At 45.7% G+C, this 11,855-nt stretch overlaps 1 protein-coding gene across 3 annotated transcripts in view; it reads right to left on the minus strand.

Annotated features, from left to right (window-relative positions):
- The window catches only part of cers3a (ceramide synthase 3a), a 144,103-nt gene extending 136,397 nt beyond the window's left edge, over positions 1–7,706 (minus strand). For 2 of the 3 annotated variants that reach the window (XM_078530489.1, XM_078530486.1), the window contains exon 1: positions 7,200–7,704. The gene's annotated coding sequence lies outside the window, so the exon portion shown is untranslated. Of the gene's footprint in view, positions 1–7,199 lie in introns of all 3 variants that reach the window. The other variant, XM_078530488.1, reaches the window with a different exon arrangement.
- Between the last annotated feature and the right edge of the window lie 4,149 nt (positions 7,707–11,855).

An 11,855-nucleotide genomic window follows, 5' to 3' on the forward strand; every position in this document is an offset into this window, starting at 1 on the left:
GTGAGTGGAGGCTCAGGCTGGAGGAAGGACACCGAAACTATACCCATTGACTCCTCGATGGAGTTTGTCTTGGAGATTCTGGGTAGGGGGAACAGGAGACCTCCCCTAAGCTCATAGACTGAGTCTTCAGTATCATCCCGTATTTTCACTCTTTGCTTATTTAGTTATGAGGAGAGACTGAAGATGGGTTTAGATAGAGTAAACAAGAATGGAGTTCATTAGGAGAAACTGTTACCACTGGCAAAAGGAATGGTAAACAGAAACACAAAGTTAAAATTGCTGGCAAAAGAACCAGAAGGTGGAGATGAAAAGAATTTTTTTCTTACTCAGTGAATAATGACATCCTATGTGACTGTGACAAAGGTAAACTATCTTTCCTTGATTTGTCTGCAGCCTTTGACATGATTAATCACACCATCCTCCTCCAACCTCTCTCCACTGTTGTCCAGTTGAGTGGGACCTGCTCTCACCTGGTTCCATTCTTATCTATTTGTTGCCAGAGGATCATCTGCAATGGCTTCTCTTCCTGCTCCTTCACTATTACCTCCCCAAGGATCTATTCTCAGTCCCCTCCTATTTCTCATCTACATGTTGTCCCTTGGTGACATCCAAAGGAAAAGACTGTTAGTTTTCACATGTACACTGACAACACCCAGCTCTACCTCACCACTATCTCTTTCGACTTCTCTACTGTCGCTAAATTATCAGATTACTTATCCAACATCCAGCACTGGGAGGAGGAGAAATTTCCTCCAATTAAACATTGGGAAGACTGAGGCCATTGCCCTCAGTCCCCACCAGAGATGACAAAAGAATGAACCGTGGCAATTGCCAGAGTTATGGGGAATCATGTGCATTATTCACTCCTGTGCCACATTGAGGGAGATGCTAGATGAAACATTCAACCAAAGCACCATCTGTCCTCTCAAGTGGATGTAAAGGGTTCCGTGACATCACTTGAAGAGCAAAGGGATTCCAGCTAATCTCTCACCAGCAGGTAATATCTCCCTTATTTCTATCATGACTTCCCTCACTTGGCCTAGTCAATATTTATCCCTCACCAACGCAGAAACAGATGATCTGGCTATTTATTTCATCGCTGTTTGTGGGACCTTGCGGTGTTCAAACAGCTTGTAACATTAGTCTTCAGGATGCCCTGAAGTTGTGAAACTAACTGTATAAATGCACGATTTTTCTTTAATTACTAATGATCAGTGCCTGTGGTCACAGACCAACTGCAATATACTGGGGTTGAAGCCCTTTCAGTTCACAATGGAGCTGATGTTTGAGGATAACTGGTGGGGCTTATGTTACCAACAGTTCCCTGTGTTTGGGGAATGCAGACAGACAGTACAGTGCTTGTGCTGCTGAGTGTGTCCATGAGGATACAGGTGAGTTGAGAGGTCTGCGTAAACAAGGCTTCTTGTATTGTACAAAACAACTGCTGGTTGGATGGCTTGCGGACAACCCCTGCTTGTGATCCCATTACAAATAAGTTGACTGAGTCAAGCCTTATAGCCTTACCTCATCTTGTAGCTAAAATCCCTCATCCCTGGAACCATTCTGGTCTCACCCTCTCAAGAATCCTAACATCCTTTTGGAAAGTGTAATAATCAGATCTGGATGCAATACTCTAGTTGCAACCTAACCAGAACTTTATAAAGGTTCAGCATTACTTTCCTATTTTACACTTAACATCTCTATTTATGAAGCCCAACATTCCATATAATTACCTGGAGAGATGGTGGTGGTGATAATGTCATTCGACTAGTAATCCTGGGCCCAGGCTAATGCTCCAGGAAAGTGGGTTCAAACCCCACACAGTTCATGAAATTTAAATTCAATTAATAAATCTGGAATTGAAAGCTAGTCTCAGCAACAGTGACCAGGAAATTATCATCGATTATTGTGAAAACCCATTTGGTTCAGTAATGTCCTTTAGAGAAGAAATCTGCCATCCTTACCTGGTCTGGCCTACATGAGAGTCCAGACCCACTGCAATGTGATGGACTCTTAACCACCCTCTGAAATGGCCTCGCAAGCCACCCAGCTTAAGGGCAATTAGGGATGGCCTTGCCAACGATGCCCACATCCCATTAAAGAAAATAAAATTACTCTCTTTATTATATCCTCCCAGGTCCCTCTGTCCCTTCACACACTTTACACCTGTGCCATTAAGTTTATATTGCCTCTCTCTACGCCTTCTGCCAACAAGGATCAACTCATCTCCTGTTGTAGTCAACTGGCATCATTGTCGCTTCCTCCAAGTTTGATATCATCAGCAAATTTGCAATTTTACCCTATATTCAATGCCTGTTCATTTTTCCCTTGATTATTGTTTTAGAAACCTTACTCACCACTGATGTAAAATTCATGAGCCTGTAGCTACTAGGGCAACCTTTTCTTGAATAAGTGCGTAACATTTGCCACACTCCAATCCTCTGGCACCTCCTCCCCCGTAAATCGGGAAGGTTGGAAGATTATGGCAAGCCCTTCCACAATCTCCACCCCAACTTCCTTTGACAATCTGGAATGCAAGCCGTCTGGACCAGGCAATTTATCCACTCTCAGCTTAGCCAGCCCCTCGAGTACATTCTGTTTATCAATTTTCACTCCATCCATTACCTCGATCATGTTCACTTCTACCAATATTTTTTTAGCATCCTCTTCCTTAGTAAAGACAAATACAAAGTACTCACTAAGTATTCTAGCTTTGCCTATGCCTCTAGAATATATCACTCTTACTGTTACTGTTTACATGCTGGTTGAAGATTTTTGGGTTTCCTTTTATGTTAGCCACCATTCTATTCTCATTCTCTCTCTGTCAGTCTTACTTTCCCTCTCAAATTGTTCTATCCAGCCTGATTCTTGCTTAAGAATTCACCTGATATACAACATTCACCCTTTTTTTTTTGGTTTCATCATATTCTCTACTTTCATCATCATCCAAGGGCCCCCCTGGCTTTGGTTTCTGTAACTTTCCTCTTGTTGGAATGTACCTAGCCTGTGCCTTATGCATCTCTCCTTAAAAATCACCCATTGTTCCATTACAGTTTTTCCTGTCAGTCTTTGTTTCCATTTTACACTGTCTGGATCCTCCCTCATCCCCTTGAGGTTAACCCTCCTCCAATTTAGAAATTCTACTTTAGATTGTTCTCTGCTTTTCATTATTAGTCCAAACCTATTGACGCAATGATCACTCTTACCCAAGCGTTTTTCCACAGCCATCTGACCAACCCCAATCCCGAGCACCATAGGAACATGAGACTTCAGAGCAGGAGTAGACCATTCAGCCTTTGAGCCTGCTCCACCATTCAATAGATCATAGCTGATCTGGTCATGGTCTCAACTCCAGTTTCCTATCCACCCCCCTCGACTCCCTTGTCTATCAAAAATCTGTCTAACTCTGCCTTGAATAAATTCAATGACACAGCCTCCACTGCTCTTTGGGGAAGACAATTCCACACACGAACAATCCCTTGAGAGAAAAAAATCTCATCTCCGTCTTAAAGGTAGACCTCTTATTCTTAAGCTGTATCCCCTAGTTCTAGTCTCCCCCACAAGTGGGAACACCCTCCCAGTATTCACCCTATGAAGTCCCCTCAGGATCTTATATGTTTCAATAAGATCACCTCTCATTCTTCTAAACTCCAATGGGTATAGGCCCAACCTGTCCAACCTTTCTTCATAAAGTAAACCCTTCATCCCAGGAATGAGTTGAGTGAAAGGTTATCAGGGGTAGGCAGGAATGTGGAGTTGAAAGCACAATCAGATCAGCCATGATCTTATAGAATGGCGGAGCAGGCTCGAGGGGCCGAGTGGTCTACTCCTGCTCCTAATTCATATGTCTGTATGTATGTTATTCTCTGAACTGCTTCTAATGCAATTATATCTTTTTTCAAATAAGGAGACCAAATTGTACACAGTATTCCAGATTCAACAATGCCTCTTTTCTAAAACAAAAACAGAATTACCTGGAAAAACTCAGCAGGTCTGGCAGCATTGGCGAGAAGAAAAGAGTTGATGTTTCGAGTCCTCATGACCTTTCAACAGAACTGAATGGAAAAACTCAGCAGGTCTGGCAGCATCGGCGGAGAAGAAAAGAGTTGACGTTTCGAGTCCTCATGACCCTTCAGCAGAACTTCAGTTCTGTTGAAAGGTCATGAGGACTCGAAACATCAACTCTTTTCTTCTCCGCCGATGCTGCCAGACCTGCTGAGTTTTTCCAGGTAATTCTGTTTTTGTTTTGGATTTCCAGCATCCGCAGTAGTTTTCTGTTTTTATGCCTCTTTTCTAGTTGGACCAAGAATATACTCATCAAGGAAGTTCCCCTGGACACGTCAGAAGTTTCGCCCACTTCTTATCCTCTACTCAAACATTATCACAATTGATATTTGGGTAATTAAAGTCTCCCAGTGTCACCACTCTATAGCTCTTGTACAGCTATGATTTCCCTGCAGATTTTCTCCTCTCTCTCTCTCTCTCTCATTATTTGGAGACTTTGGAATACCCCAGTGATCATACTTCTCAATTCTAACCAAATGGATTCTGTCCTTGCGCCCCTCAAGTACACCCTCTCTTTCCAACACTATAATCTCTTCCCCAATCAATACTGGTGCTCTGCCTCCCTTTTATCCTTCCCTATCTTTTCTGAACACTTTGTACCCATAAATATTAAGCATCCAGTTCTCACTATTTTTAAGCCACATTTCTCTTACTCCATCATATTCCCACCCTGCTGTTTGTGCTTGCAACTCACTAACCTTATTCACCACAGTGTGTGTGTTTACGGAGATGCATTCTAAACCTGCCTTTCTATTCCTTGAAGTCCTTCTTAGTCTGTTCCTATCTAATATGGTGCTACTTCCTTCTCTAGAACTATCCAACACTCATTCCTTTATGCTATTTATTCCTCTTTTCTACTTCTATATACTGGTGCCCATCCCCCTGCCAATAAACCCTCCCCAGCCACACCAGTAAGCCTCCGTTCAGGGACATTGGGCCCAGTTCTATTGAGGTGCAACTTCTGCATTTGCCTAGGTGTCTCCTGCCTCAGAACTGTTCCCAATTCCCTCTCCCCTGCCTCAAGCTATACATTGATCCTTTCGGTCTTCCTATTTCTACTCTCACTAGCGCACACACGGAATGATCCAGAGATTGCTACCTCCTGTCCTACTTTTTACCTTCCTCCCTAACTCCTGAAAATCAGACTATAGGACCTCAATGTCTGCCCTCTCTCTATGTTGTTGGTACCAACATGTACCACAACTCCTGGCTCACTCCCTTCACCCTGTGGAATATTCTCCACCCTCTCCACCATGTCCTTTCCCTTGGCACCAGGGAGGCAACACACCAGTTACAGAACCAAGGTGGCTAAATGTTGTTAAGTTACAGGTCAGCTGTGATCTAATTGAATGGAGGAACAGACTAGACGGGCTGAATGGCCTCCTCCTGTTCTTAAGGCAGACAGTCAAGTGTTGGAGGCAGGGCCGAGAAGGGGCCATGAGGCTGAGCCCCTGTTATCAGGGTGTGTTCTCAGAGGGAAGGGGCCATGAGGCTGAGCCCCTGTTATCAGGGTGTGTTCTCAGAGGGAAGAAGCCATGAGGCTGAGCCCCTGTTATCAGGGTGTGTTCTCAGAGGGAAGGGGCCATGAGGCTGAGCCCCTGTTATCAGGGTGTGTTCTCAGAGGGAAGAAGCCATGAGGCTGAGCCCCTGTTATCAGGGTGTGTTCTCCCGATCCTGGGGAAATACCGGCAACGCCATGGTCACTGGAGAAGCTGCACATCCTGATGCCCAAGCGGCCGGTTGGGAAATTCAACCCTTTGGACAGGAGGTGATATTACAGCAAACAGAATGGCAAAGGTGAACTGACTTATTGTTAAACTGTGGGAGAAGGACAAGGGTTCAAATTAATAGAAAGGTAACTCTGTGACTGAAAACAGGAGGTTCTTCTTCAGACAATCCGGGGACAATCCGCCTCTCAAACTACTAAATCAGGGGATGTTTAAGGCACAGACATTGCAATCCGGTACCGCCTGGTGACATTATCACCAAATGTTTGCATTTACTCAACACAGACTCCCGCCTGGTGGTGAAAATCCTGGGAACTTAAAAACAACTGGATTGCAGGAATCTTCTGAATGTTAGATTTCTGATCTACAGTGATCCAGTTGTGGGTTTTATCCAGCGTGTTTTTAACACTGTGAAATATTCCCAATTTTTCACAAGATCCAAACCAAATGTTCACAGGTCTGGTGGTCAGAAATGCAGCTATGAGTTTAAATGTTACATATCCACATTCACATTCTAAGAGAGTCCAGCAGTTTTACTTATTGTGCAATTTGACCCTAAATCTCACAGCCCCAGACTGACAGGATCACTCTGTATGAACAACCTTCCGGCACCTGCACAAAAACACAGTTTACAGTTTCAAAACCTGTTTCCCTGGTTAAACAGAGAGATTAACCCGCCTCCCCATCATGAAGTTTACCCAGCCTGGTGTTAAAATCACAAACTCTCCCCTGTCCCCGCCCCAGGAATGCTAATCCAGCATTTACTCCATACATTTCTGGACGCATCTCACCAATTCACACATTAAAGGGTGACCCTCACTGAACAATGTCCCAGAGCCCAGCTCAGCGGGCAGTGTGCTCCAGCAGGTAGCTAAATGGAAAAAGTAGTAGTTTCAGAGCAGAATTGTTCTCTGGTTCTTCCCAGAGGATCCCGTGAGTGTATTATCCCGAGTTTACGACTGGTTTGGTGAGTTATTCAACTTGTATTGCATTCCTTGTTGCTAACTCGACAGGAGTTCCCCACCTGTTGGAGCTGTCGAGTGGTTACTTCCTTTAACTGCTGCTTGGGGCATTAATTCTTGCAAAATCACTGTCTTACTTCATACAATGATTTAAACACCACCCCCCACCACACACACACCCTGAAATTAAAAGCACCTTGAGATAGTTCCACCGAAATGTAAAAAGCTGAAGGGAAAAGGTTTCCTGATCCACGCTTCGGCTGAACTAAATGTTAAGCCCGACAGTGTGAACGAAACAATTCTCTGTATAAACAAAACGAACCTCCAGTTCCAGTCACTCAGCACAGACTCCAATGACCGGTTAACCTGGGCCCACATAATGCACCCAGGAAAGATATTTTAAACTGATATGGACCTGGTTTTAGATTGGAAACTTGTAGCTCACCTTTCAAACGTAACTTGGAAAATTCCTTAAACCAGGGATAACAGGAGCAGAGAGCCCCGCTCTGTTTGAACACTGATTATCCGGCCCGGCTTCTCACATGGGGACAGACCAGCAACTCGGCAGCTTGGTTGAAAGATTTTGAGTTCACGCCCTCCGTTAATACTGTTCCACTCACCGACCTGACTCATACCCTGAACAATAGCTTCAGGGCAGCACGCCACACTATGACCCAATTCAGCGCTTACTGTAAAGGATTGGAAGGCAAGTAAACTTTAAGAATGATGGGATGTTTACAATTAACCTGCAATAGTAGAATCAATACCAGTCCCAGGCTGGCGCTGAGACAAGGAAGGAATCTTCCTGCCAATCAGAAACATTAACCCACTGGAAGGATTTGGAAAGTTGTGAGGTGCATCCAGAAGCTGTGAAGTAAATGTCGGAAAAACATTCCTGGTGGGACAACACAGCAGATCTGGAGCTCAGACTAGGAACCTGGGATAACAGCAAAACACTGCGGATGCTGCAAATCTGAAACAAAAACAAAAATAGCTGGAAAAACTCAGCAGGTCTGACAGCATCTGCGGGGAGGAATAGTTAACGTTTCGAGACCATATGACTCTTCATCAGAACTAAGACATATAGAAATGAGGTGAAATATAAGCTGTTTAAGGGGGGTGGGACAGGTAGAGCTGGATAGAGGGCCAGTGATAGGTGGAGGCAAAGGAGAGATTGCCAAAGATGTCATAGACAAAAGGACAAAGAGGTGTTGACAGCGGTAAAACTAGCTAAAGGATGTGCTAATGGTGACATTAAGGGTAGAAAGCAGGACGAGCAACTGACAGATAGTCCTAGTGGGGGTGGGGTGGGGGGAAGGGATCGGAATGGGCTAAAAGGCGGAGATAAAACAATGGATGGAAATAAATTTTTTAAATAATAATAGAAATAGGTGGGAAAAGAAAAAATATATATTAAAAATATATATAATTATTAGAAGAAAAGGGGGTGGGGATGGAGGAGAGAGTTCATGATCTAAAATTGTTGAACTCAATATTCAGTCCGGAAGGCTGTAAAGTGCCTAGTCGGAAGATGAGGTGCTGTTCCTCCAGTTTGTGTTGAGCTTCACTGGAACATTGCAGCAGGCCAAGAATGGACATGTGGGCATGAGAGCAGGGTGGAGTGTTGAAATGGCAAGTGACAGGGAGGTCTGGGTCATGCTTGCGGACAGACCGAAGGTGTTCCGCAAAGCGGTCACCCAGTCTGCGTTTGGTCTCTCCAATGTAGAGGAAACCGCATTGGGAGCAGTGAATGCAGTAGACCAAATTGAGGGAAGTAGGGACTGAGCCTGGGAACATGGGATTCCTGGTGCTGCGACTGGGAACACGATTTTCCTGGGACTGAGCCTGGTGAACTGTCCGAGGAATACTCTGGTACAAAATTTCAACACTCGGAGTCCAGATGCAATATTCAAGTGGTTTCTTTATTACACATGCTGGGAGCAAACACTGGGCAATCCAGGCGCTTCTCCACTGAGGTTCAAATGAGCACAGTTTATATATCTTTTACTATCAGTTACAACTTAATGGGATTAGTTAGACAAAGGCCACAGCACAATGACCCCCTGGTGGGCTGATAATTGTGTTCTTGTACAGTAACTGCAGTGCAGAGACTGGGTATTGTCCTTTTGGAGACAGCAAAGAATGTATGTTTGTTCTATACAAAAGTTTACAGGGGTTGACTGGATGTGGTTCGAGGCTATCAGACATTGTTAAACGGCCTTCCCCATTTCTTGATCAAGTCATCCTGTGTCCCCGCCCGTGTGTGTCTCCCATTTCCGAATTGCAAATTTACAGCTGAGCCCTTTGTACAAGTTTTTAGCTTTCATGTAAGGCTATGATTGTGTATGCTTTGGCACCCTAGCTGCTGGTCTTGGCTGGCGCTTTAAAATAAATCCAAATTTTCTGTATCTTCAGTCCCCCCTTTTGGGTGCATAACCGTTAGGTTAAACTAGTCAATTAACCTGTGTCCGATGGTTCTGTCGTGGCTCCGGTGGTACCGATCTGAGCAAGTCCTATGGGCCATGGCATCACCCGGACCTCTCCCAAAGTTTTTAAGCTTCCTAATGTCCGAGACTCCTGGTTTTCCAGTGGTGCACGGCCACCAAGATGGGAGGCTGGGACCTTACTACGTTAATATTGTGTCCTGTCCCAGCAGCCGTTGTTCCTTTATCGTTATTTTTGTCCTGTGTCTAAGGGCTTTCTTCTTACAGGTGCAACATGCTGCAATTCCCCACCCCAATGCTAACACTAGCTGCACAGCGACGAGTATATGAGAGATTATTCTTAAACAGGGGTGTATATCCACATTCAGCCCCCAGTCCCACACTTGCTCCCACCATGTTGGATTTCTCAATTGCTCTTCCGTATCATTGATTAGCCTTTTAAACATCGCCTGTAACACGTAAAACTGTTTCATCACCTTTCATAAGTCACCTTTAATCTTTGTCAGACTTTTGGGAAGGTGGGGAATTGGGGCCTGCATGGGTTCCTCATAGTGTTCTAGGGTATGGTGGAGCGTATCGGAGGCGTTGACTGAGACCTGACCCCTTTGTTGGACGTACACCATTCGCGTGTGTCCGATAGTAACTGGGATCCAGGGTTTAAAGCAGAAGTTGCGATGTTGCAATGTAGGCTCCAGTACATGTATGACTGCTCAGCAGTTGTCACACAGTATTTCCCCTTTCCTTTGTATCCTGAGTGGGTGTGATGGTTTTCTCTGTGGGTAATTTCCAACATGCAACACTCCGTTCGGTTGTACCCGCATTTGTCCAGCCCCCCCAGTTCCGACAGGATGGGGGCAAATCGTGAGGCTACCTTTCCTCCTGCACCTGCTCAGTGATACCCCTTGTATGCCCTTATTCTTGTGTATGACGTGCATGTCTATGGGTTAGTACCGGGAGTCATTGTCTCAGATTAACCCAATGTTGGTACTGAGGGTTCAGGCCCGTGTCTGCTGTGACTGAGGGGATTGCCCATACCATGTCTATCACGTTCATTTGGTTTGAGGTGCACTTCTGAATCACCGCATACACCCTGGTCATTCCTTTCAATGTACAGGCGTCGATGACGTCTGGGTTCTTGGCCATCCCCCACAACCGGGCACTGTTGGTCCAGCCCGGTACCTCCCCCGCCCTTGGATCTGGGCCAGATTGTGTCTTAATTGCCTGATCATCCACTGGCTGTAAGCGTGGCACAGCTGGCTTTTTTGGGTGCTGTCCTCTTGTTGTTCCTCCCTTTCTGTTAATTGGCTGGTGGTTTTAGCATGGGTCTCTATAACGTGTACACTTTCCAATACAGATGCCACACTCTTGCCCCCTAGGGCCGCTGCCATTTCTCCACCCCTCGTTGCTCTTATGAGCAGCTGCCTCATCATCCCTTTAAGATTCGTGACCTCGGAGTTGATTCCTTGAATGTCGAGAGAGTTTACCAGGGAAGTCCCTGTGTTCGCCCCTGTCAGTACATTGTTAACTAACTCTCTCTTCTGGCAGTGAAGAGCAGCATGTCCCCTGAATCTAATGGCGCCCATGGCATTGGCCGCCTGATTAATCACAGCCTTACTCAGTAATTTGTATAGTTTTTGTAGGGGCGCTTGGTAACTGCAATACTCAGGCAGTTGCATACCTGCCAGGTTCACAATTACCGGTCCAATTTCATGTTTAACGTTATCATACAATAGTTCACCGTCCGTATACAGTACCAGTCCATTCTGTGGCCCAGGGGTCATGTCTGGGCAAGATAGTCTCTGTGGTGTCATTGTGTCCTGTGATAACGGGGTGGTGTCAGTCCTGGGGTCCGCCATTGTAGTCAACTCTGCATGTTTGGGCCTCAAGATCCAACACCAGGTAACTGTCATTCCCAAGCCCTCCTCCCCGGGACAGTGACCCCAGTTGTTGTTGTCCCGGGGTGTGAAGGAAAATTGCGAAAAATCTCTCACACACTGTATCTGGACCTGTGCCCCCTTCGCACATGTCCAGGGTCCGTCCGAACCATCGCTGATCTGGAAGCATAGTGGGCCCTCATTTTTCCATCGGAGTTCCATTCCCATATCCGAGCTCTGCCCTAGGCTCTCTCCATCGCTCATTCCAACAGGTAGCTGCATAAGCCCGTTGCCACACTTGAAGAGCATTGACCTTTCCGTTGTGACATTCACACCTCCTTTCACGCAATATCCATCGCTGACATTCTTGTAGTATAAGCCCATACTGGCCACTGCTTCACGGTTTACATTCTGTATACCGGGGGCTGTGATAGGCAGGGCCCTGGTAATGATCACCGACACCCAGCTTTTTTCCATCTTGGCGTGGAGGTTACCCGGTTATTGTTATTTCTGGAACGAAGCACACTGCTGGTGATCACCAGGGGTTAGGTTGTATATAAGAGGCAGCATTCCCCTTTTCACCCCTCCTTGTGCACAGCCCATGGTGACCCCCCCCACCCCGTAGTTGAGGATTCCCCCTTTTGTCTTTCGCATGGCCAGTCCTCCAGATCGGGAATGAATCCTAAACCACTTGGCTAACACAGTATGGACAGCTCGTTGCCCGTTTTCCCCCTGCTGCCTGGTAATTCAGTCATTCTTACTTACATCATACCTCTTCAGCTG

Source organism: Cetorhinus maximus, chromosome 26, assembly GCF_964194155.1.
Source record: "Cetorhinus maximus chromosome 26, sCetMax3.hap1.1, whole genome shotgun sequence".
Classification (NCBI taxonomy): domain Eukaryota; kingdom Metazoa; phylum Chordata; class Chondrichthyes; order Lamniformes; family Cetorhinidae; genus Cetorhinus; species Cetorhinus maximus.